We start from the raw sequence: 21197 nt of genomic DNA on the forward strand, positions 1-21197 counted from the left end.
ATTACTTTATTAAGATTCCACTGGTGGGTCATACATTTAATACCATGTTATGAATACTTGCATTGGCATGACCCTATAATCTGTCTTGATAGTTATGCATAGCTTAATCTTCCTCCGGGCATCTGGGAGATTCATGGTTTGTGTGGTTTATTTTACAGAAATTCAGAATAGGACCAATCTGGACACTCACTCCTAGAAAAATTCTTTGAGAATTCTGATTGAAGCTGCCTTGAACTAAGGCCAAATTTATTTTAGAATGGCATTCTAGTATACTGAGTTTGCTTGCTGACTCGTATAGTTTATTTAGGGACTCAAATGACTTTCAGTAAAACTAACACTATCTGTGTAAAATATTTTAACTTCATCTTTAATTAGACTTATTACTTAGCATTTAATTCTATTTGTAACCATGTATTGTTATTATTGAACCATTTCACTCTGTCTGGAAAGATGCAGCTGGGATTTCTTTTCTTTTCTTTTTTTATTTTGCTCTTTTACTATCTATTCAAAGTAAGTGCCATTATTTTAAAAGTCTGTCTTCAGAGTCTTAGTCTAAAGAGCACTTGGGTCGGCTGGGCCGGCTGCGTGCAAGGCAAATGCCCTACCGCTGTGCTATTGCTCCAGCCCACATGACAAGCACAAGCAAGCACTGTCCTCCCATTGTTCATCGATTTGCTTGAGTGGGCCCAGTAACGTCTCCATTGTGAGACTTGTTACTGTGTTTGGCATATCGAATACATCACGGGTGGCTTGCCAGGCTTTGCCATGCAGGCAAAACACTCTCGGTAGCTTGCCAGGCTTTTGGAGAGGGGTGGAGGAATCGAACCCAGCTGGGCCAGGCCGGCTGCTTGCAAGGCAAATGTCCTACCACTGTGCTATCACTCCAGCCCACATCATTGGGGAAAATTCACTTTTGCTTCTTCCATTAACCCCCTTATAAACTGCACTAATTTTCCTAAACTTGCAATTCTTACAGAATGTCCAAAACAAAGTATTGATAAAGGGCCTAGCTGAGATCAAACCCTTGAAACACACAAAGGAATAATGGCTCTAAACTACCAGTTACTGAAGAAAGTAAACTGAGGAATCAATCTCTTTGCTTCTTTTTGACAGCTTCACATTGCTTGCAGAAGCCTGAAGGATAGCCCTTGACATGGTCCTGGAACCTGTAGTTTCTGTTGTACACAGCCCCCAAACATTCTTTGTTACTGTGGTGCAGGATTTAGGGTGCAGAGAGAGTCTCCGACTGCAGTTTCTGCACTAAATCTAGTTCTGAGTGAATGTCCTCGGGAAGGATAAGCAGTGAAGCACAAGAGGCCAGTGAAAGGCTTCAGTGCAGTGACAGGGTGGGGGAGGGGGAGGAGCACTGCCATTTCCTCACCAGCTCCCAGCACGGCGGGGGGTGGGGGGGGTTGGGAACCAGGGGCTGAGGGCTGTGCATGTGGGCTGCCAGGCTCAGACTCCACCTCCTCCCACTGCCAAAAGCAGCCCTGGAGCATGCGGTTGGAGTCCAGCAAACATCCCTCTGGGTCTTACACTTATGCTGTTCCTCTGCCAAGGTGAAAGACCCCAAAGACCCATGCTCTTGCAGCTGCCCAGTTTGTTGGCCCATTGGACCACAGCCACAAACATTTTTCCTGAATTTCTGTTTCCTGCTCTTCCTCAGAATAAGGTTCAGTGCAAAGTTTCATCTTTTTTATGGGATTAAGAATGCGAGGCTTTAACACCATGTACAAAAGTAAGATCAAAATGGATTAAAGACCCGATGGGTATTTGATCATTGTATAATTGAAACACAAGCACAAAAATTTGTAAGTCTACAACTGTACCTCATGGTGTCTTGCTAATAAAAATTTTTTAAAAAGTGGATTAAAGATCTCAACATCAGACCAGAATCCATAAGGTACATTGAAGACAAAGTTGGCAAAACCCTCCATGACATTGAAGGTAATGGTATCTTCAAAGATGCCATGCCACTGGCCAAGCAAGTGAAAACAGAGATAGACAAATGGGACTATCTTAAACTAAGAAGCTTCTGCACCTCAAAAGAAGCAGTGACCAAAATACAAAGACAGTCTATAGAATGGGAAAGGATATTCGCCAAATACACATTCGACCAGGGGTTGATATCAAGGATATACAAAGTACTGGTTGAACTCCACAAGAAGAAAACATCCAACCCCATACAAAAATGGGGTGACAAAGAACAGAAACTTTCTCAAAGAAGAAATCCGAATGGCTAAAAGGCACATGAGAAAATGCTCTACATCATTAATCATCAGGGAGATGCAGATCAAAACTACAATGAGATACCATTTCACACCACATAGACTGGCCCACATCCAAAAGAACAAAAGCAACCAGTGCTGGCACGGATGTGGTGAGAAAGGGACCCTCCTCCACTGCTGGTGGGAATGCAGACTGGTTCAGCTTTTCTGAAAAACAGTATGGACGGTTCTCAAAAAATTAGAAATTGAGCTCCCATTTGACCCAGCAGTACCACTCCTGGGATATATCCCAGAGAGGCAAAAAAAGTATAGTCGAAGTGACATCTGCACTTGTTTGTTCATTGCAGCACTCTTTACAATAGCCAGAATCTGGAAAAAACCTGAGTGCCTAAGAACAGATGACTGGTTAGAGAAACTTTGGTACATCTACACAATGGAGTACTATGTAGCTGTTAGAAAAGATGAAGTCATGAAATTTACATACAAGTGGCACTACATGGAAAGTATCATGTTAAGCGAAATGAGTCAGAAAGAGAGGGATAGACATAGAAAGATTGCATTCATCTGGGGAACATAAAGTAACAAAATAGGAGACTAACACCCAAGAGTGGCCGAGATTAGTACCAGGAGTTTTGCTCCATGGCTTGGAGGCCAGCCACACATTCTAGGGAAAAAGGGAGCTCAGATAGAGAAGAGAGCATCAAATAAAGGGTGTTGGGAGGATCCTCGCAGGATGGGAGAAGCATGCTAGAAGTAGACTATAGACCAAACATGATTGCCATTCAATGCCTCTTTTCCAAACCATAACACCCAAAAGGAGAGAGAGAACAAAAGGGAATGCCCTGCCACAAAGGTAGGGTGGGGTGGGGGGGTAGGGGGATACTGGGACTTGTGGTTATGGAAAATGGGCACTGGTGGAGGGATGGGTATTTGATCATTGTATAATTGAAACCCAAGCACAAAAATTTGTAAGTCTACAACCGTACCTCATAGTGTTTGACTAATAAAAATTAAATACAAAAAATAAAAAGAAAATAAAATAAAGAATGTGAGGCTTTGCCTTCTTGATCTGTATCTTTTATAATGAAAGGGTGATGGAGCAAATGAAATACCTTGTGCATGAGGCATTTTTCTCTTTTCAAGTTTGTACAAGGTCCACGGTGCTGGGTGACCCCCAGTCACCTCAGAATGTCTTTGTTAGCTATGAGTGGCAAATCACAGACACACGGGTATTCCTCTAGGGTAGCGGTATTCAAATAAACTCACCGGCAGTAGATGTTTCGTCTTTCGAATAGACTGCAGATGTGGCTGGCTAATATTTAGACTTTCTGGTTTTATACTTTTAAGTGAGCCTCTTCCCCACTAAGTACTTTCCTGCACCTGCTGGGTTCCGAGTTAAGCTAGACCTGCTGGGAGAAGGGGTGGTTGTCCCTCTAAGAGTGTTTGTGTAAAGACCAGTTCCCAGACTAGGTTTAAATTATTTCAATTGTCTCTCCCCAATTTGGTATGTTGGCAAGTGGACATGGCTATCGAAGAGATTTGAGTAGAAGTCATGGATAATCTTCTCCATTGCCGTTCTGGAGGATGTGATGGATCCATCAGGACGTCGGAGGGCAGTCATCTTGGTCTTATAGTTGGCGAAGGACAGGCGGGCCTTACGAATACTTTTCCCGGCTTCTGCCGCATCTACCAGTACTTCTGCTCTTCTCTCTTTGAGGTCTTCCTTGATCGCATCTCTGCACTGCTTTGCAAGCTCGGACGTTAGCTTGCGGTTGCCTGAGGCATGCGCCAAACCACGCTGGCGAATTAGCTCAAGAGTTTTCGAAGATAGGCGACTTTTTGTGGCTATCTCTCTCTTGGCGTTCCTCGCACATTCATGGAGGTGCTGAACCAGTCGATCGTATTCCTCGTCAATGTTGTCAACAATGGCATCTTCCCATGTTGCCGCAATAGTACCAAAGAGTTCCCAGTTGGTGGTCATTCTGGGAGTTCTCTTTTTGAACTTTGCAGCCCTTTCTCCCCGCTCTGTGAAGTAGAATTTTGCACGAAGGAGACGATGGTCCGATCCCATTCGAAATTTTGGGACAACAGCGACATCAGTCAGGCAAAACCGTCGATTGAATATGATGTGGTCTATTTCGTTGTGGAATCGTCCACCGGGAGACTCCCATGTCCATCGTTTAGATTCTGCCTTCTGGAACTGTGAGTTACCATGGATGGTCTTGGTCGACATGATGAACTCTGACAGTCTCTCACCCTGTTCGTTCCATTCTAGGCCATGGGTCCCGATGTGAAGTTCTTCAGCTGATCTTCTCGGTCCTATCTTGGCATTAAAATCACCCACAATGATCTTGTAGAAGGTGTGGTCTTCTTTATAGAACTTCTCTAGCTCCATGTAGAACTTCTCGATTTCTCTTTCATCATAATGAGATGTTGGTGCGTAGACAACGAAGATAGAAACTGCAGGCAGTGAGCCACATCTATTCAAATGTAAACGTCCGATTCGGGTTGTTAGGCATTCGAATGGATCAATGCTCTTGGCCAAGTTTGTGTTGACAAGGACACCGACGCCTCCAACACCTCTTTTATCGCATGTTCCGAGGAACAATTCTTCTCCAGTGTCGAAAACGGCATGGTGAGATTCGTGCCTTCTTGTCTCGGTCAGACCAATGATGTCATACTTGATCATTCGCGCTTGTACCATCAGGTCCTCGATGGATGCATCTGATGCTAGCGTACGTGCATTGAAAGTACAGACGATCATTTTTGTCTTCCTTCGTTGTGGCAGCCTAGGTCGGCCTTGAGATTTTGTCGGTCTCTCCTTTCTCATCCTTCTCAGTGCTGCCATGTCGGTGAAGCCTTCAGGGTCAGGTGAATGAGACCAGTTGTAGTTACTGGTTTTGGCATATCGAATACACAGCGGATAGCTTGCCAGGCTCTTCCGTGCGGGCGGAATACTCTCGGTAGCTTGCCAGTCTTTCCGAGAGGGATAGAGGCTTTTGGGGTGACCTCTAATCACCCTTGTAGGTGTTACCATATTTGAACCCTATCAAATATGGTACGACAATTCCAGAAGATGGGTATTTAGTGTCTTATGATGTGTCGCGCGGCCGCAAGCGGCCGCGCGGGTCCGGAAAGCATCCTGGAGTGTGGCGACGGCTGGGTAGTGGAAGTCGGTAGTAGGATTGGCAGAACATTAGATGAAGGACAACCATGCGAGCAAGCAGGGTTCCGCAAAGGATTCAGCACCATCGACCATATCCACACAATAACCAAGCTCATTGAGGTTTCTCGGGAGTTCAAGATGCCGCTCTGCTTAACGTTCATTGATTTAAAGAAGGCCTTTGATTCTGTTGAGACGGAAGCGGTCATTGAACCCCTAGCCAATCAGGGCATTCAAGCCCAGTACATCAGGATCCTCCGTGAGCTGTATTGCGGATTCACTACCAGGATCTCACCATTCTACAAAGAAGTGATCGTTGATGTCAAGAGAGGGGTGCGGCAGGGTGATACCATTTCACCGAAACTCTTCAGTGCCACCCTCGAGAACATCATGCGACGACTGGAATGGGAAGGAATGGGAGTGAAGATAGATGGTCGGCAATTACACCACCTCCGCTTTGCTGATGATATTGTTTTAATAACACCAAACATCAGCCAAGCGGCACAAATGCTGGCCGACTTTGACCGTGAGTGTGGAAAGGTAGGACTACAGCTGAATCTTACGAAGACAATGTTTATGAGAAACAGCCTTGTTCCTGACGCCCCATTCGCTCTCAATGGAACGACCATCTCCGAATGCAACAGCTATGTCTACCTAGGTCGAGAGGTCAACATGAGAAATGACCTGGCACCCGAGGTGCGCAGGAGGAAGAGAGCGGCTTGGAACGCCTTCAAGAACGTCGAAGAAATAGCTAAGAGGACGAAGAACCTCCGGCTCCGGGCACATCTCTTTGATTCCACTGTTCTTCCTGCATTAACATATGCCTCAGAGACCTGGGCCCTACGCAAAAAAGATGAGAACGCCATTCAGGTCTCCCAAAGAAGAATAGAAAGAGCTATGCTTGGAATATCACGTTTCACTCAAATGAGAGAAAGAATCCGGAGTTCTGACATCTGTCGACGATCAAGGATCAGGGACGCTGTCTCATTTGCCAAGGTGTCGAAAATCAAATGGGCTGGTCACGTAATGAGATTTAAAGACGACCGTTGGACTAGAGCTGTTACTGATTGGATTCCACGGGATGTCAAGAGACCGCGTGGCCGCCCACCTATCAGATGGTCAGACTTCTTCCTGAAGATCAACGATCGGTTTAAGGCCCTCCATGTTCCCGGAGCGAAGAGATGCCATTGGGCTACACTAGCACGCGACAGGGACAAATGGAGACGTTACTGGCGCCCGCTTGAGCAAATCGATGACTAACGGGAAGTTAAGTGATTAAGTGATTAAGTCTCTCCCCAAGAAAGGTGACCATGGTGTGCCCCCCACATTTCAGATAGCACCGAGCTGTGTGTTCTTAATGGAGCTCTGGTATCTCATATCTGCATCTGTTGTACAGAGTAACCCTGGTACCAAACAACGCAGTGTCCAAATGTTCAAGGTCCAGTGAAACGACTTTAGCTGACACCCTTGAAAGGTGATCATTGGACTCATAAGTGTGTGATTGATTCTCGGCAGGATTTTGGGCATGGAAGTCAACTCTACTGAGGAGAGAATGCTATGCTCTGTGTGCTTCAGGCAGTAGCAGGCATTGGAGGGATCTTCTTGCCTGACCTCTGAGCTCACACTTAGCATTGCCTACCAGGGTAGGTTTTAGCTCTCAGGCCTTGAAGGCTGCTGAGAGACAGACTGAGAGAGCTGAGATGCTGTTCAGACCTCGGCAAGGAGCCCCTGACCTCCCCAGTGAGGAGTCGATGGAAGAAGACAGGAAGTTGCTACTGGCCTTGGATTGCTTTTTGATCCACATGTTTTCCCAGACCCCATATGGAAGTCAGTGTACTTGATGAAATCACTGATGATTCATTAAGCCTGTGCTGAATTATTTATCCTTTTATTTTAAAGGTTTACATGGAATAAATTTAATTGCTGACAGGGAAATATGGTGGTGTGGTAGTGTGTCTCTGCCGTTAGAAAATCTCGCCACCCTTTCAATTTCTCATCTTTATTTGTTTGCTTGTTAAATAAACTTTTATATCAGGGCTGAGCAGAGCTGAGACTTAAATTCCATGACTGTAGCACTGTCCTGTTGTGCATCGATTTGCTCGAGCGGGCACCAGTAATGTCTCCATTGTGAGACTTGTTGTTACTGTTTTTGGCATAACAAATATGTCACAGGTAGCTTGTCAGGTTTTGCCGTGCGTGCAAGATACTCTTGGTAGCTTGCCAGGCTCTCTGAGAGGGACAGAGGAATTGAACCCAGGTTGGTCACATGCAAGGCAAACGCCCTACTTGCTATCAGATAATACACCAGGAAGTGTAAATGTGCTTCTGATCTCAATAGAGGGGATTCTTTTTCCATGAGATGAAGCTATGGAGTCACCTTCTAAATTGCAAGCAATCACAGTGTTACCTGTACTTGAATCAGGATAATGAGGAACAGCATGTTTTTCTCAAGGAAGCTGTGTGAGAGTTCCAAAACCTGGTTCGGTCTGGCACATTCTCCCCCAGACACAGAGGGACTTTTTTTTGGCCAATCAGGGCACATCTGCAAAAAATATTTTTCTGTAAGTAGCTCAGTGTCCCCGCATTGCTCCGACTGATGCTCGATATCTAAAAGTGGAGATGTGCCGGCTGACTTGCCAAGAAAGGAGAAAGAAACGTTGGCGGTGGCATCTGTACAAAATAATGTAGATTCTCACATTGTTGCAGAATTGGTTGAGAAGAGCCTTGGAGAAAGACCCTTATGCCAACAAAAATAGGAAAAATGCGTGTTGACTGTGATTCAGAACCATCAGAAATAGGGTTTATGCAGGTGATCTCTGAGTAAGGAATGGAATGGAATGATTGTCATCTCCCCCCCCAAAAAAAAAGCAGGAAAGAAAAGAAGGAAAGAGGTCATGCAAAGGAGGCATGAGGAAAGAAGGAGGGGAAAGAGCAGTGTCCGTGGTTCCCTTTAGAACCAATGATTTACTTCCTCTTTGGCCCAAATCAAGAGAGTCCCTGAAAGCAGCCTGGCCTTAGGAGAATTCAGCTTTGTGCTAGTTATGTGGAAATCACTGATGGCATCTAGGGTGGCCCAATAATGTGATTGTCCAATAGGATCTTTCTTCCGTGTGGAGAGTGAAAGGACCCACGAACGTGAAGCTCTTAGTAAATCTCTGCTGTTTCCTTTGCCAATATAAAATGCGGGTGCTATTGCTAACATTATCATTAATAGAGCAGCTCTTACTGGTACTACCATTAATACAGCAGGAATATTGTTAATACAGTCTTGACGAAGTTGTTTGAGACTCCCGAGTCCTGAATCCTAGTCATTCAAAGGCAATTATTCAGAGAAATATACTGGCTTTATGCAAGATCAGCAAGGAAATTACCAATAAGCATTTTAAAGAAGTGCCACGAAGACTATAATCTGCTCTCAGAAGCCGACCCGGGGTCCTGCCAAGGTTGAGTCTGTTGTGAAGCTGGGAGGTGGCTGCAGCTTGGTATTTCACAAGACTAACACCAGGACTGACCTGTTTATGCACCTTAGCTGACAGAGTCCAGAGCATCAGGACAAATGGACAGCACTCCTGATGTGCAGGGGGCAGAGAGATCTCGGTTCTTGATGAAACAAGAGGGGATTGTTAGAGTGGGAGGAAGGTGGCGGATAGCCCTGGAGCCTTATAAAGGAATGGCAGTGAGTTGGGGGGCATGGGGTGCAGGGCATGTCAGTGGGTGGAAAATCACTCAGAAGGAATTCTTTGCTGAGGGCCTCACAGAGTTCTTTCTGAGGCAGGCAGGGTGGTTCAGATGATGAGGATGTGAGCAATGAGGGAATCAGTTAGAGGACAAGGTTATCAGTTATGATTGAAGGGGAGGGATTCTGGCTACAATGACCTAACAAGAATCTTTGTTTGGGATCACACGTGGCAGTGCTCAGAGCTTACTCCCGATTCTGTGCTCAGGGATCACTCCTGGGGGGAGAGTCAGGGGAGATGCAACCAGAATTGGCAGCATGTGGACAAGCACACTGCCACCAAGCTTATCTCTCCAGCCCCGACTTACAAGACTCTTCTTAGATGGGATGAAACAAAGCTGAATTCAGAAGCTAAAACCTTGAGGCCAGAGATGTAGCTCTGTGGAAGAGCATGTGTCTCACACTGTGAAGCTCTGAGTTTTCTCTCTCACAACACACACACACACACACACACACACCAATCCTGTGCATGTGTGCACATATAACTCACACTCACACACTCATACACATACTCCCACACCAAGCCTAATTCTAATGTGTGCTCACACACACACACGCTCACACATTCCCATACTTGCACACCCACACACTCATACTCACACATACTCTCATACCAAGCCTAATTCTCACATGTGTGCATGTGCACACACTTATATTCACAATACTCCCACACCAAGCCTAGTTCACATGTGCGTGCATGCATGCGCAAGCATGCACACACACACACATGCATGCATACAAGCCTTGATGAGGAGAAAGATTAGAAGATGTAAGGTTTAGTCAAGGGGAGATTCTCTGTTGAGTGGGTTAACACCTCAGGCAGTCTGAGAAACTCTAAGAACAGTCACCAAACTCAACCAAAACCTGTTCCCAGAAGGTAAAGCCCCCCTGGCCGCTGTCCTGTGGGAAGAGAGAGAAAGGAGTGGCTAGGGAGAAAGATGGGTCAGTTGACCTTCACGAGCTGCAGATGAACTGCTTTCTCTGGGCCTCTACGGAGAGACTTTCTCCAAACTACACTTGGGATGAAGTTATTAGTTCAATATATTAAGAATTATTAAAAGTAAACCCCCAAGAAGATAAATTTTCTTATATATTTTAAACAATTGGGACAGTTTTCTTATGTCATGCAGTGCCCTTTTCAGAAGGCTATCCAGGATAAATTCTCATTTACTCACTATCCCAAGAATAAACTTCTCTCTAACCATTCATACTTATTTGGTGAATTAGATTTTATAATTGACTCTCTCCATGCTGAACATAAGAATTGGAGGGTTTGACCTGAACAGAAATGGCCGTGCTAGTAGCTTCAGGCACAGCTCATGGCTCTAGAACTTTTTAGGTCCTTTAGCCAATGCTAAAACACTAAAGAACAGTGAGGCGGGAACATTGCAGGTTCTCATGCTCACTGCCCTCCATGTCAGTCCACACTCATCCTCTGAGAGCCAGAGGAATGAATTCACTCTGTCCAAGGATCAACTAAATGGGATTCACTATTTTCCCAGGACCATATATATGTATTTTTTGGTCCTGGCTGCATAGGTCCAAAGGAAAAAGAAAAGCGTGCATAAAATTTGACAGGAGTTTAGTGTGTGGAATATCTGGGAACGGAGTGAAAGTTTCTTGGGCTCCAGCCCAAAGCTAAAGTGGAAGTAAGCAGAGGGCCTGGAGAGGCTGTCTGGGAACAGATGCTGAAGTGAGGAGCAGATGCTGGAGGGTGCTGACGGCACCCCAGGCTGCGGCTCGCTGCTCTGTGTTAACAGGAAGCCGTTTCAGATGGCTGTGTCCAGCACTCAGGCTGGAGTGACAATACGGGGACATTAATTCAGCAGTGGACCCTCATCTACTCTAGCAATTATTTACCGAGGGTCTGCTACTTACCCGAGAGTGCTTGGTGGCGTTTCAGGTGGCAGAAAGGAACTCTCTGTTGAAAAGTTTCACCAGGGCATGTTTAATGGCAAGTAACAGGCACACTGCTGAGTGCTGAGAATCAAACAGGAAGAAACGGAAGGAGAAGAGGCAAGTACAGAAGTAAAAATAGAAACTTACCACCCAAGATGGTGGCATTACAGAGGGAGTAGGTCACGGCTAGCTGGCCGTCAGGGTGAGCAAGCCTTGGATTGACAAAGGGGCAGACATCTGCCCCTGTGAGCTGTGTATGTTCACTCATGGCTACATGTTTGTCTTTGTACTGGTGGTGCAGGGTAGATGTGCCTTGATGCATTGGGGGATGGGGAGGAGGCGGAAGTGCCAGGCCAACTGGAGCTAAATAAGCATGCTGCACTGACGGCACTCACCCAGGGCACTGAGAGAGCTAGTGCTGAATGGGTGTTGGCAATACACACATACATAGACACATGAGCACAGACACACAGACACACACAGATACACATGCGTGCACACACACGTGCATGTGCAGACACACACATGCCCACACACACACGTGCCCACAGACACACACGCATGCACACAGACATATGCACATGCACACACAGAGACACACACATGCACATACACACAGACACACACAGACACAAGCATGCACATATACCTGGACACATGCACATATACACAGACACATGCACACATGCACACAGAGACATATGCACACATGCACACGCACACACAGACACACTCACACACACGCACATACATGCACAGATACACACGCACATGCACACACAGACACAGGCACGCACATACACATAGATATACATACATGACCACGCACGCACACACACACACCACCACCACCACCACCGCCATCACCAGCAATAGTTAAGAAACACTTTAATTCTTAATAGTTTCATGGTCACAGGAACAAACATGCCTGATACATAACTTCTTGGGATTGTGGTCATTTTTCTCAAGGCAGATATATGTGGCGCCATTTTTCAGTGAGGAACTTGGATCCGCCTCAGATGTGAGTATTTTTGGGGGATCACAGTGTCTGAGGGACACGGGCCAGCCCTGAGCAGGTAACCTCATGGGGTGCTGTCTTCCGGGCCGAGGGTCCTCTGTTCCCAGAGCAGGACAGAGCAGCTCTGTGTGCATTCAGAGAGGACGGGGTCAAAGATACACATTTGTGCATCTGCGGGCGGATGTTCCAATGTGCCTCTGCTGCTGATGGATTTCGGATAATAATGATTATCACTGCTGGAAGTAATTTTCTATATGACTGTAAAGAAACTATTTGATCTCACGGATCTGCTTTTACTAGCAATTATGGACTTTCACTATTAATGTATGCATGCTTTCCTATTATACATATATTTTATGTGATATTTAGAAGTTTGGGGCATAAAACTATAAAAGGAATCTACATAAACCTCATTAAGTGAAGCTCCCCCTAATCCTGTGAGCTTCAGCTGTCTGCTGGTTCTATGGCGGCACAAACTGCTGCTCCTTGCAGTCCTCTGAAGTGATGCATCGGTCGTGCTCCGTCTACTCCGTCCCTGGCTATGACTCGTGACTTGACGATGAATATTTATTGGAGGGTGGCCTACGTTAGCAGCATTATTTTTAGCCCTGGCGAGCCCATGGAAAAATAAATCTATGATGGGAACAGCCTTCATCCATCTTCAGAAAATAGAAAATATTCCGTGGATGTGATTTAATCCATCTGGAGAAGGAGCAACTCTCTTCGGCACATGCAGCAGAATAATTACTCGCTGAGGTGTGTGACCTGGCCTGTCTCTGGGGAGTACGGGCGGCCGCACCCGGCCCAGGGAGGGCACTGGGTGGCTGTGTGTATGTTAAGCTCCTAGCCGAGTTGATTAAAATAACTCACAAAAGAGACTGTTCTCAGAAGAAGACAGTAGTTCCAAACCTGGGTGAGAGAGTGAACCTGTGCTCAGAGAGGAGAAGGCTTCCACTTTGCTTTTTCAATAATTGTCAAAATTCAAAAAATGCCCAATAAATCACTGGGTCCCTAAAAGGCTCCTGCTTCTGGGAGGCTCTTGCCATCATTTCTTCTGTAATAACTCTGGTTTGCTGTGTTTCAAACTTCTGGGCTGCAGAAGGACCTTTCGGAGCCCAGCAGCCAGGCCTGGAGCAGCGTCTCTCTTGGTGCTGGTCAGAGTCGGGGGCAGTGATGGAGGGGAGACGATGAGGTCAGGGCAGTGGGTGGCAACAGCATTGCCCTTCCAGCACTGATGCCGCTGTGGTGCCCTCTAGGCTCTTGCCACCGCTGGCCCAACCCTGACTGGAGTCTCTGCCTTCCCCTCTCTGGGCTCTGGTGCAGCCTGTTCTGTTCCCCCCATTCTCGAAGGCAGCTGAGATCAGCTGTTTTCCCTGTGGTTGACTTTAGTTCCATGTTAGCAGATGGTGGGCACGGCCAAGGATTGTCAACATCAGGGCAGAAACTGGAAACTGACCTTGCTGACAAAAGGCTGCAAATCCAAGTCTCTTGTTTGCTGACCCATTTTGGTGTGGTGGTGTTGGGGGCAGGGAATCTCCAATACAGTGCTCGGGAGTTTCAAGTCCCTCAGCCAGCCAGGAGGGACCTTCATAGTGAGGGACCCAGTGTGCCACACAATGTAGGCCCTGGGGACAGGGGTTTCTGGGCCCCATCTGAGTTCATCAGGGGACTTCTAGGTCAGACTCAGCAGTGCTTAGGGGATCCTGGGGTGCTGGGAATTGAACCAGGGCTGGCCACATGCAGCAGCCCCATGGGTCAGGTATGTTACCCCTTTTCTATATTGTACACTCACACCCCAAGCCCTTCCATCTCCTGGCTTCTTACAGGCACTCCAGAATCCGGTATTGTGTGAACAGACAGATAAAACTTTCCCCATACAAATGGCCAAAAGGCATGTGAAAAAAATGCTCCACATCGCTAGTCATAAGGGAGATGTAAATCAAAACAACAATGAGATATCATCTCATACCACAGAGACTGGCACACATTCAAAAGAACAAAAGCAACCAGTGCTGGTATGGATGTAGGGGAAAAGGGATGCTCTTTCACTGTTGCTGGAAATGCCCACTAGTACAGCCTTTCTTGAAAACAATATGGACAGTCCTTCAAAAAAGTCCTTCCATATGGCCCCTCAATACCACTTCTGGGAATATATCCCAAGGATGCAAAAAAGCACAGTAGAAATGATATCTGTACCTATATGTTCATTGCAGCACTGTTCACAATAACCAAAATCTGGAAACAACCCAAGTGCCCTAGAATATATGACTGGTTAAAGAAACTTTGGTACATCTACACAATGGAATACTATGCAGCTGTTAGGAGAGATGAAGTCATGAAATTTGCTTATAAATGAATAGACATGGAGAGTATCAAGCTAAGTGAAATAAGTCAGAAAGAGAGGGACAGACAGAGAAGGACTGAACTCATTTATGGAGTATAGAATAACATAACATGAGGCTGACACCCAAGGACAGTAGATACAAGGGCCAGGAGATAGCTGGAAGCCTGCCTCATGAGCAGAAGGGAGAAGGCAGCTGGAATAGAGAAGGGATCACTAAGAAAATGATGGCTGGAGGAATCAGTAAGGATTGGAGATGTGTGCTGAAAGTAAATAATGGACCAAACATGATGACGTCTCAGTGTCTGTATTGCAAACCATAATGCCCAAAAGTAGAGACAGAGTATGGGGAATATTGTCTGGCATGGAGGCAGGGGGAGGGTAGGGTAGGGGGGTTATACTGGGGATATTGGTGGTGGGGAATGTGCACTGGTGGAGGGATAGGTGTTTGATCATTGTGTGATTATAACCCAAACATGAAAGCTTGTAAATATCTCATGGTGATTCAATAAATTTTTTTTAAAAAGGAAAAAAAACAAAAAACTTCCCCCTGCACCTCCCAAGAAACCACAGTTCTGGGGCTCAACCAATTTTTCCAAGCCTACTGTTCTTCCTGTGATGATTTGTAAAGGTGAGTTTGGCCATAGCTTTATGATCCCAAATATCCGGCCTTTGTATTTTGGTCACTCTCCCTTTGGGACACAAGAAAGAGAGATGTGTGTGGTTGGGGCCATGGTATAATTAAGGGGGACTCATCCTGCCTACAGCCAACCATCCCCCGACCAGGAGTGACTCCCGAGAGAGAAAGGAGTAAGCCCTGAGCACCTCCAGGTGTGACCTCCAAAGGAAAAATAGTTTAAATATAGTAGTTTCTATTATAAAAGTACAATTAGATAAGAGAAATAAATTTGCTCTCCAGTTTTGAAAAAAAAAATGTAAGGAAAACCCAGAAGTCCTGGCAACATGGGGCTGTGGAGATAGGAAAACGACTGGAAAATGGAAGCGACTGAGGAGAGAAGGAAAGCTAATTCCAGCACACCACCAGCTTCTTTTCGCAGGGTGTCTATTCGTGACTCATAGATAATTTATAGATCTATTCAATTAGCAAGTTCGACACGAGATTGCCTGCATCTGCCCCGGCAGCTGAAAGCAATAATCTCTGTGGCAGCATGTTATTGTGGATGAAAACTTTTCTGTAGCAAGTGGCAGGGAATTTCGTCTTCTGCAGAGCAGTTGAGGGGAAATGAATCACAGAAAGGAGGCTTTAGAGATGCAAACGTGCCTGTAAATCTGTGGCCTGGAATCAAAGCCCACAGCACACAGATGCCACACTTGGAGGCGCAGAGGGAAATCTTCAGTCGCAGGCTTCCATCTCGGGGGTCTGCAGCAGACGCGTGGCCAGCATGCTCCAGAGGCACAGACCAACTGACTGGGCTCTCCGTGAATGTGACAGGCCGTCTGGGGAAGGTTCCCCGGGCACCTCTGGGGGAGGAAGCAGCCCCTAATGGAGAATCTCTTAGGATGAATTCAGATTGCATTTGGGCTTAAGACATGGCACACCTCTTGGCACTGATCTCCTAGAGAATAATGCCACGTTTCGGGTGATGCTATGTCATGGGATTTTTGGCTGTTGGGCTGCTGCTGAAGGAGCTGCAGCCGTCCATTCTGTCTTGAGCAGATGGCTGGGAGAAAGATGGGTGATGAGTAGTTCAAGCCCATCCATTTTGCTGGCATTATAACTTTTCTATTAATCCATACTGATATTAAATATTCAATGTCTGCCTTATAAATTAGTAAATAGAGGATATATGAATATGTATTTCATTCTCCACTCCCTGGAATAGCCATAGAAGACCAGCCACTTTATCAGTAAAGCACATATTTCAGCACCCAAGGACGACTTCAATATCAACTTGGAAATGATCACAGTGTCTCTTGGGATGCTGGGAAAAAAGATGCTGCACCTCAAAATTAAGCCAGTTCCTTCCTGTTGGTGATGAAAAGAACATGGACAGTGCCCTGCTCTGCAGACTTCTTGGGAGCATGCTTCTTGGAGGAAAGCCCATCTCTTCACCACTCATTAGATTTGCTTTTGTGTGCATGTGTGTCCTCTTCCTCTGGATGATGATGGTGTGTGTGTGTGTGTGTGTGTGTGTGTGTGTTCTCTTCCTGTGTTCTCTTCCTCTGGATGATGATGATGGGGTGTGTGTGTTCCTTTGGATGATGAGGATATGTGTGTGCATGTGTGTGTTCTCTTCCTCTGGATGATGATGGGGGGTGTGTGTGTGTGCGTGTATGTGTGTGTGGGTGCACACATGAGCACATGCATAGACAACTATAATTTGTTTTCTAATTTTTTTATGAAGAATTATCCAGTGGAGCCTCAGCTTCTGTCTCTCTTTCCCATAACTTGTGACATGTCCCTTGAGGTCAGGCTTCTCTTGAGCCTCCCTAAACTTAATTTTCCTCATTCAAAGGGGTTGCAAATGATCCTGGGAGGGGTTGATGGTGAATTTGATGAGACAGCTTTAGTTTTAAGATGGACTAACCTCTCGGTTATTTATGAGTTACCAACAGTCCCTGAAGCACTGTGGACCCCCTGGAGGTGCCACTGACCTGGGTTGGTAGCGAGTGTGTTCTTTTCCCTGTGTTAGACGAGAATCTTGCATGCATAGGAACCACTGCTGGATAGCAAAGGGCTTTATTGGCAAGAAATCTGATCAACTGGGCTGCAAAGAGGCTCAGGGAGGGCAGAGCCTGGCTTTCTGCCAGAATTAGGGTGACATAGCAGTTTGCATGTATTCCAGTTTCCCAGGCAAAGCAGGGTGTGTGTGTGTGTGTGTGTGTGTGTGTGTGTGTGTGTGTGTGTGTGTGACGGGGTTGGAAAGCAGGCAGTGGAGAAGTGGCCAGAGGGGTGGGAGTGGGCAGTGGAGCAGCAGGTCATGGGGCCTGGGAACAGGTCAGTGGAGAGGCAGCTTGGACGGTGTTTCCCACGTAGTGATGAGGGACTATCCCTCTGGGGACTTCACTGTGCAGTTTGACAGTCGGGTCCTAGCTGGGGTTCCCAGTACCAGGGCTACCAGAACAGCCTCTCCCAGGAAGGACCCCTTCACCTGCCAACCACAAGCCTCCAGCCAGCTTGGTTTGCTTGGTTGGGGACCATCCCTGGTGGCACTGGAAATCCCCCTGCTCCTCAGACCCGATTTGCTTTCTTGACTGTAGAGAGCACCCCCGAACCCCCTCTCCACTTCTGATGAGACGAGCACAAGTCACACAAGATTTTCATAATATGAGGACACCGAGTGTCCTACAATTTAGTGGCCCTGGCCAGTGCAATGTTCATGCTGCTGGCCACAGGGCTCATTGTGTAATGAGCACTTACATTTTCTACAAAGGGTCACAGCCTAAAATCAAGCTTATGCAGAAATAGTATCTGATGCTTCTTGGTGCTCCATTATTCAAGGGGCACCCAGGCACCCAGTGGAGAATCAAAAACTGCCCAAATACCATGACACGCATGAGGGGAACAGGTTGTGATCACAGACAAACTGAGTGTGGGTAGATGGGAGGAGATCTTGATGAGGCTGGCTGTAAGGATAACAATTGATTTGTCCTTTCTCCCTTGCCACAAGGAGCTTAGGTTTATCAGGTTACACCCATCACAGTGCTCCCGAGTCACTCCCATTCCTTTGTTTATCTGTAACCACTTCTCTATGCTTTCTTCCTCAACCAGTTAAGCTTGTCCCCTAATCAGAATCTGTTAATATGTAAGGTCAGATCCTTCTAGGACACTGAACTTGTATTGTAAGTTAGTATTGTCTTTCTCCTCTCCTTATGTCTTTTTAATAGTTTACTTTAATGCAATGTCCTTTTTGTATAGATACAGGAAGACAGATAACATTATGCTTTGTAACTTAGTATTTAATTGGCTTTGAATATTATTCACTCCCGGGCAACTGCTTTCTTGACTTAAGCCTCAGTTGTCCTTAGTCCTAGCTCCCCAAAAGCAGGGTCCCGACGAGGGACTGAATGGACCCAGGGCAAGGTGTGAGCTACCCTGGCATTGAAATGTGCCAGGTCGAAGTCCCACGATTCTTAACTATAAGTTAAGAGTTTGATCACAGACAAATGCTGTCATGATCCAAAGATAACGACGAGACTAGGACCCTGCTAGGGATAGGAAAGACTATCTGGCCTGAGCACTGTAGTCTGAGATCGAGATGGCCCTAGGAGAGCAATTCTATAAGCTTAAAGTATTTCTTACTGTGTCCATACAAAATGATTTATATTATGTATGATTATATGTTTGTTGGTCGAGGAGAGGAGAAACACACCCAGGGGATTCAGTTCTAGGATGGGTCGATCTGCTAAATGAAAATCTGTCCTATAAGCGGCTTTCCCCATGGGAAAGAACTCTACCCCTATTGATTGAGACCACACCTATGTGTAATTGTTACCCCAACCTGTTGGGGCTGGACTGAGCTGTAAGGGTGATCATGCCCATGCACTGCACAAGGGGCAGGAACATAGGGACCCATGAAAATGGGCGAGATTTCTCATGTGTCCTGACTAGTTTGGATGAGGTTTAACATTTTCCCCCTTCAAATTGCATTCAGTAAATAACTTCAGTATATTGTAAGGGGCAGTTTTCCTTTTCTCAGAGAAACCTGGCTTGTCTTTGACATGCAGATCTCAGCTGCTATCCAGGCCTGGTCTTTGGGATCTAGTAGATTCCAAGCTCTAGCTGACTAGTCTTTGGGATGCAAATCCAAGTGCTTGTAGCACGAGAAAGGTTTCAGTTTTTGTTTTATATCTTCTTTCTGGAGGCCAAAATTACTCCCGATGCAAAGAAACAATGTATATTTTGCTGCCTCAATGTTCTCTCTGTAACTCCTTTTGATGATGTCACTGCATTGGGCCCTTTAGAGGTACCATCCATGATCAACAAAAGAGATTTCGGGGCTCTCTACCAGGGACACAGGTCTGAAAGACCCTAGGCCCTCCAGGACATAAATTTCTTTCGCGCCTCTGACTAAATGAACGTTCTTGCAACACCAACCCCTCATGTTGGGGGATATAATGAGACTGTAAAAGTGGGGAGGCAGAGGAGAGACAGGAGTGAATGGAGAGAGGATTGGAATAAACTGCAACTAAGACCAATCAGCCTGGCCCTCGTTTCCTTCCTTGGCCTGCCCATTGCCATCGACCTCCCTGGAGTGGGGGAAATGGGTTGAGACTACCAAATGCAGGTGGCGGGAGAGATAGACCACAGCTGTCTTTTTGTGTTTACACAGCTGGCGACTATGGCCATTATGTTTCCTAGAATTTTGGATTTGTAAATCCTCCAAGCACCTCACTGATTCTATCCTGTGCACAGGATCTGGATTGTCCTTGGGACTCATCACCTGGCAGGGCATATATCTCACAGGTATGTGTTCTGCAGCAGCAGAAAGGAACCGAAGTGTTTCACAACCAGGGTGTGGGTGCTGTGGAATGTGTGCGGACAGACTGGAGTGGAGCTTCACTGGGTTTCTCTCTGTCCTTACCTTCCCATAACATTTTGTTTTGCTCCCTTGTATTTTGTACTTTCAGTCCATTTCTTTTCCCCGTATCCTCACTCCCCAGCTGCCAGGTATTTATTTTATTTTTACTTTGGCCTTTGACTATTTTTATCAGATTTCTTATTCGACCTCTAAATCAAAACCAAGTCAAAAGATAATAGCTCAGCTGACCTTTACAAAGGTATTGGCGGCTCTTTCTAAAAGGACTTTAATGGACTGTCTGCCAGGTCCCGGCCCCAGCTGACCTTCTTAAACTTTTCCTCTAATGAAGATGGAGATGGGAAGCTTGCAGCCACGGTGATCCTGAAATGGGCTCTGTGGCTTTCAGGCATCGCAAGATTTTTTTCTTAACTGAGACATGCGTGAATGTCAACTCTGGTTCAGCCAAAGCTCTAAGGTGTGAAGAATAACATTTGCTTTTGAGAAACTCAAAAAGTCATTCGTTTCCAACAGTTCTAATAGTAAGTGCATTCGTGACAGAGCAGCGTAATTGTTCAAAATAATAACTTAATAAATTGCAATAATTACATGCTGATCGGACACTTAGATTCTCTGCTGTCAGGGATCAGGTTGCCCTGTGAAGCATCAACTGGGAGCGCTTCCTAATCCCTTTTGTTGGGAGATAATTAGAAGCGTGGACAAGCCTTTCCTATTTATTACACAGCTATCTCCTAAAGTAACAGTAACAGTGGATTGTTCTAGCATGCAAATCCACCACAAATAATACTCCTACTAAAACTGTGGCAGATGTAGAGAAAACTGATATTTTCATGATATTTTATTGAAAATAAACTGCATAGTATAATAATTTCCCCCTCCCTGGCTTTTTTCAAAAGTGGAGAGAGCTCATTCATCATAATGCTTAAGGTGGCTGAAAAGTCTTTATTTACTCTCTTACAGTAAGAAATAGAACTCTGTAGGATTTCATTTGTTTCAGATATGTAAATACTGACCGAGCTGCTGAGGGGATCATAACTCACCTTAGTCTTAGGCTACAAATCTCACCTCTGCAATAGACCACCAGGCCGATTTCCCAGGTCGCATACCATGTATGTGCCCCAGGAAATTGGGGAGTTACTACATCAGTGCATATGAATTTATAGAAATGACTTCTTCTACTGTTGAAAATGCCAATAAAGAGTTATAATAATCAATATTTCCCAAAAAGGGAAAGCAGAAAATGTTCCAAAGAGGGTGTTCCAAGTGTCTCATTTAGGCATTTGCTCCCTGAGGATATTTATACCTGAGGAT

This window comes from Sorex fumeus, unplaced genomic scaffold, assembly GCF_029834395.1.
Source record: "Sorex fumeus unplaced genomic scaffold, SorFum_2.1 ptg000028l, whole genome shotgun sequence".
Lineage (NCBI taxonomy): Eukaryota > Metazoa > Chordata > Mammalia > Eulipotyphla > Soricidae > Sorex > Sorex fumeus.